This window comes from Sturnus vulgaris, chromosome 5, assembly GCF_052056855.1.
Source record: "Sturnus vulgaris isolate bStuVul1 chromosome 5, bStuVul1.hap1, whole genome shotgun sequence".
In the NCBI taxonomy this organism is placed as follows: domain Eukaryota; kingdom Metazoa; phylum Chordata; class Aves; order Passeriformes; family Sturnidae; genus Sturnus; species Sturnus vulgaris.
The window spans coordinates 25,150,197-25,156,495 of NC_142247.1; the positions used below are offsets into that span (position 1 = coordinate 25,150,197).

At 39.3% G+C, this 6,299-nt stretch overlaps 1 long non-coding RNA gene across 1 annotated transcript; it reads left to right on the forward strand.

Moving 5' to 3' along the window:
* Nucleotides 1-33: 33 nt before the first annotated feature.
* LOC148223591 (uncharacterized) lies at nucleotides 34-4,806 on the forward strand. Its single transcript, XR_015803822.1, has 2 exons — nucleotides 34-1,081; nucleotides 3,886-4,806. It is a non-coding gene; the product is annotated as an uncharacterized LOC148223591 (long non-coding RNA).
* Nucleotides 4,807-6,299: the final 1,493 nt, after the last annotated feature.

Sequence of the window (6,299 nt, forward strand, 5' to 3'; positions counted from 1 at the left end):
CGCCTCCCGCGGGAGGAAGTGGGTCTCGTCGGCAGAGGCTCCCGGGAAGCCGCCCCGGGGCCCTGCGTGCCTTCCGAGGGGTCTCCCCGAGCCGTTTCGTGCAGGGCAGGGTAGAAAAGGGGCGTTTGCTCGCTTCATTTTGACCGGTTCCTTGGCAGCGTTTCCTCTTGCGTTTGCTGGGCGATTTAGCTCATCTCCGAGGCATCCCCCTGCTCCCCCTTCCTAGGGGTGGGACATTAGTAACGAAAGTGAAGGGCAGCCGGGTGTCTCTTTAGATGAATTTCTGACTCATGTTTTCCTTATTTATTCTTGAGATATTTTCTTTCCTTTGTCTCCTGCATTCACGGTCCCCGTACTATCCCCATTGTCCTTGTGATTGCTCTGACAGCGCCAACCACTCTGCCTTCCTGCGTTTAGAATTTTTTTCCCCTCCAAGTGATCTAGTCTGTGTTTCTTCTCAGCCCTTTCTAGCCCTAAATTTCTTAGGCTTTGAGTGTTACGAGACCTAGAAGGTGAAAGCTAGTCCCGAGAGCCAGCTGTTCTGTACTATCTTTTTTCACATTTTTCACATTTCCATCGCACAAAGAACCAGATCTCTCAGGAAGGCCAAATCTGAACTGATTTTAGTGACCTGGTTTTGAACTTAAAGTACCAGGGCATAGGTGCACTTGGGCCGCAATTTGGGAAAATGGCTTGGTTTGTTTTTTTTTTTTTTCCTTTTGGACATCTGCTGATCTTTGCTGCCTACGTGTTATCTTGCTTTTGTCAGTTCAAATTCGGTCTCGTGGGGCCTTTTCCCGTCTTCATGCAGACCAGAGTTATGGGTCTTACCTTCCCCACTCTCCTGTGGATGCTGAATGAGGCAGGCAGGTCTGTACTATGCTGTGTCTAGGTGGAGACCAGAGTACACTTTATTTTTGCAGCAGCAAGCCCCTGATCTTGAGGAACTCCGTGTGCAGCTTATTCGAGCCAGGCCTTCTCCACAGCAGGGCCAAGTGGGAGCTGCATTCACAGGAGCAGTGCCAGCTAAAAATTTCAGCTCTGTTGACCCTTCCAAAAGCACAAGCAAACCAGAACACAGGCAAGTATGTTTCCCAGTAAACAGAAGTCAATTGCTCTTGCCTAAAAAAGGAGTGCAAGCATGAAACTCCTTCTTAAATGCAGAGAAATTCACTTTGCTCATGCTGATGTAAATTTCTAGTGAAATGAGTTTACATAAAAAGAAGTAAATATGACCCAGAAACAAACTTTCTGTTTATACAGACTAAACATGATTACCGAGGTATTTTTGCATGTTTTCAAGATGTAGGATAGCTGCCTTACATTTGCAAAACTTGTGGGTTTTTTAATAACACAGAGAAAGCATTCAAGCTTTGAACTTTCTGGTAATGCAAAGATACCCCTTAAAGATCTCCTTTAAAGCTCAGGACCTACCAGTTCTTGCTAGACCTACCAGTTCTCCTGATCTTTGAATGCTAACTAGATGATGTATGTTTTGTTTTATCTTATTCAATTTGAAGGCTATTTTGGGTACGTAGTAACATTAGAAATGATAGTGTGCAATTTATTATGTGCGTGATTTGTAAAACAAGTTTTTGAGACGGCACAGCAACAAGTCCACTTATTACAGCACATCCAAGTAAATGCTGTTCCACCTATGAAGTACAGAAAGAAGATGGGTTGGAAGTTTATGAAGCTGTGTTTTTATACATTAAAAATATCAGTAAACGATGTTTGCTTTACTTGATACATATTCATGTCTGCTGTTGATACTTCTGTTATTACAGGAAAGGTAATTATGGCAAATAAAGGAAGAAACTAAAAAAATGAGCAGTTAGGATGCATCACCCAAAAAATAAGGGGCCAACACTGATTGGAGTTTAATTAGAGTATTTTGGGATTTTCCACTTGTAATGGGGAGAATAATGAATTTTTAAGAGGGGAGAGCTTGTAACAGTAGAACAATTGATATCCATTTGGCCTTTGTATCTGCCACTACCTTATGACCTCAGATGAAGATTTTCACATCTAGTCAAAAGACAGTGCAGAAGGAAAACATAGTGACAGACTTAAGTTTGAAATGTAGACACTGGTTTTGATTGATTTATCCCATGGGTCTAGTTTTATAACTATAGTTATTGATTTGTTTTATTATTTAGTGGATTATGTAGCAATCAATCATATTTCCATCTAGCTAACCATGATTATTAATATTTTAAACTAGTTTTAAGATGGATTGGCTGGTGAGTGCAATAGGTCTTCTCTCTAATCCAGCGAGAATGGAATACATCCAGGTTACATGGAATGAATTATTGCCACTGGACAATCTGATGAAGTCTACATCAGCCATTGGAATATAAATCCAGCAGTAGGAATACAGTGCTGTCAGGGGACTGAGATTTCCTGCTTTGAAATTGAACATTTTGGCTTTACCTCTACATTTCTTCAACAGAAGTATGTAGTTATTCTGTGACGGTAAAAGTATGGGATTTAAATCAGTGAAGTTCACATAACAGTAGATGGAAACCCTGCAGAAACATGTCCATCTTTTACACAATGTATGTGGAAAGCAGTTACTTCCCTGCCAAGAGGCAAGCTCAGGATTCTGTGTCACTGCATCAGGAGTCGGCGACCTCGCAATCAGCCAGCAGTGTGGGAAAGCATTGTGCTAAACTGCAAGGGATGTATTCGTTTGCAGGGGACAGACTGAAAGCCTTGGCAGGTTATTAAAAGAGGAAATGATTTCCAAATACAATATTCTGTTTTGAAATGCAATTGTTTTTTTTCTATTGGATGCCAAAAATTTCTGAAGAATGCAATATCCTCTAACTAATTGTATCTGTGCTCTGAGAAAAGAAACAGGGCTATTGTTCTCCTCTCAGCACGAGCTATTTATATATTAGTCTGTGTAGCACTCCTTTCTGTAATGATTTTCTTCCACCTACGCAAAACTCCAATCCATATAAAATAATCAAATTAAGATAGTTTCTTGCTTTCTTACACCACCTGATATTCATATAAAATGTTTCCCAGATTACTTGGATTTAGTACAAGGCCTCTAGGCTAAATACAGTACAATTCTATTACCTCACTGGATGACCAAACCCCTTCCTTTGTGATGAATGGAAGCAGGAAATAGTAACACGAAGGAGGTACCCCTTGAAAGAAGCAAAATGTGGTATACTTCTGCTAACAGGAGCTGTAGCCATTTCTACCATGATTCCTGTAACTGGTAGCTGGTCATTGTTTTAGTTGCACTTTGCTTTAGCTGTATATATTTCACATAGGCACAGTGTGGAAAGTTACTATTTGTTCTTGTAAACTTGCTTTTGGCAAGCAGGAAAGAGTTCTCAAAGTGAAAATAGTGGGGTGTTCATTATCTACACTTGAGATTTTCATTTGTATAGCTATACAGGTGTTTGGAGACTGATTAACTGCTGCAGAAACTACTAGAAGACTAAGCACATTACCTGTACTTAGTTCCTATCTCTATATTATCATTTTAGCATATAAATATTTGTAATATATGACATGACATATAGATATGACATATCGTCACTGTTTTCTTCCTTTATATTGCTAAACCTTTTAGTTCCTGTATGTAACCTCACAATATCCTGTTAAAATGCTACTTAAATATTGTTTCTCATTTCCTCACACCTTGCATCTCTAAATTTTGAAGAATATTTATCAGTCATGGAGATAATAATCTCAGTGTCTTTACACTATCAGAATTGATGCTTTTATTTATATCTGGCATTTGTGGTGTTTGTACATATAAAGTATCTACCAGTTGTATGTATTTTTTGGTTCTGGAGCACTGTTTTAATGGAAAATCTAGTTTCATTGCTTGTTTTTTCTTGACTGGTTTTTTTTTTCTTCCAGATGGAGATTCCTCCAGCTAATGTAAATGAAATCTTTCCATTGACTTCAGCAAGAGTCAGCTTAGTCCTTGTAGAAGGAAGTTAATAGCATGGAGACAGACTTTTTGTACAGTTCTGCCTGGGTTTGCAAACAAACACTAGACACTCCTTTATTTCTCTACTACTGCTCTGAAAGACAGGACATCCTGCTTTTCAAAACAAAAGATATTAAGCCTACTTCATCTAGGGAAATTACCATACTCAGATAGAAAACAGTGAGGTATTTTCTGTAGATGGTCTAAAAATGAGATTTCTGCCTTGGAGGCTACATCACTATAAAACTAGCCTAGTGATTTTTTTTTTTTTAATATTTTGTTAACATTTTGTGTTGGAGACTAAAGGTGGTGAAAAGAATTTGAGCAAAACAATGAAGATCTACAGGGAGTGAAAACTGGTTGCTTGTATATGCACACCTCTGCTGCTTGTCCCTCTCAGGTACCATTTAGGGATACTCTTCTCCCTTTATGAAACAGAAATCTGAAATGGCAGGGGAAGAGGCTCCTATTCTTCTCTGTTTCTTTCATGCAGATTCAGTGTCTCAGACAGAATAGCAAGCATCTCTTTCTCTTCTTCATGGCAAGTAAATTGCTTCATAGAAATTTGCAGTCATTATTCACTGAATTGATTAGAAATGCCATCAGTGAGTCTCAGAACATTTGTATCATTGCCAATTCGAACTAGTTAGTGGATTTGAAATTAAAGCACAAAATATACAGAGATTCCTGTAGTTACAAGACTATAGGTGTCAAACATCTTGGTTTTTCCTCATTTTAATGGTTGCTCTCTCCAGAGTGTTTCAGGACTTAAATGACATTGCTTTCAGTTATGACATGGTTACTTTCCTGTAATCCTGCTGCATAAAACTTAAGTTTGTTCTCGCAAAGATGGTCTCTGATCTGGTTTCATCTTTGCTGGAACATTCTCAAATGTCTCTTTTTGATGCTGGACAGGAAGGTGTAGAGAGACATGGGAATAAAAGAAGTGGGAGCAGAACTAAAATCCGATGTAGAGAATATTATGAGTATGAGAAAAGGCACATGAAAATGGAACCAGTGTGCATAGTGAATGCTGGAAATAAAATGAGACACAGGAAATCTGGGGATAGAATGAAATGAACTGAGGGAAACATGGGCTACCTCCGTGAAAACTGAGTACTGCACACATTGTTTTCTGTATGCCACAGGTCAAGGGTATATTATATATTGTTCATGTGCTGAGACTTTCTTATATATTCTAGAGATCCCTGTGCATGCTCAGATCAACTACATTTTGGAGTTTTTTGCACACTGGCAGCTGTTTGGCTGACTGCTTTGAAATTTATAATGGCAGCTTTTGAGATGTCAGTAGGAGATAGCCTTTGCAAAACGAGCACTACAGACTGAGAAGGAGGACAGGAGGAGAGCGGGGATGGATGAAAGAATGCACGAGAGAAGATACAGAAAACGAATCCAGGAAGTCAGGAAGCAGGTAGATGTAAGGTTTTATCTGTCAGTCTAGGCCAAAGGCTTTGACCATTTTGTAATCTTAACAACCCTAACTATGAAGGGGAGATAGGTAGAATTAAGATGTTACTTTTTAACTGCCCCAGCTAGTTGCCCAACCCTTCTGCAGAAAGTTGTTACACCCTGAGGGAGAGGAGACAGAACCATAGCTATTTGCCCGTGTAGTGTGGCAATTAGCTGTAACCACCAGTGAGGACACAGAGGCAGGTGAGTCAGATGCCTGCAGTTTCTTCTGACGCACCTCCTAGGGAGGGTACCCTCTGGCATATGGGAGGGACAAAGTGCTGAGGTCTGTACTAATTTTTTCAATTGGCACAGCTAGATCACTCAGGCTTTTCTTAAATAATTTTTGCTGTCCTATGAATCCTGCTTTAGGCAGCCATGTATAAATGTTGGTGCTAGATTTGGAAGACTCCAAGTGAGAGAGAAAAAAAGGATGGCATAAAACCAGAAAAATATAGATGGCAGCTCCTATCTGCTCATTGAAAGAAATGCTTCCTCTTAGGCATCAGTGAGAAATTTTACATAGCTACATGTGCATTTAAGGTTGAATAAGACAATTGATTAAACTGATATATAACCTATAGAATTTTTCTGACACTGAAAATACCAAAGTGCATCTTCAAATAAGGTTAAAAATTTCTAGAGATGTAAAGATTAAAGAAAGGAAGAGGTCACTCATAAATTCCAATTGATTTAAGTGTGGGTTTTCTCACCAATTTCTTTTTGTGTAGCTGCTTTGCCAAATCGCTGATTGATCAACTAAACTATTCTCTAAGTCAAGCACAGCATTTTTCAAGTTCTGTTTCAGCACAGTATAAAATAATTAGAGCTATGAACAAAAAAGAAGCAGGAATGCCACAGTCCCCCACAT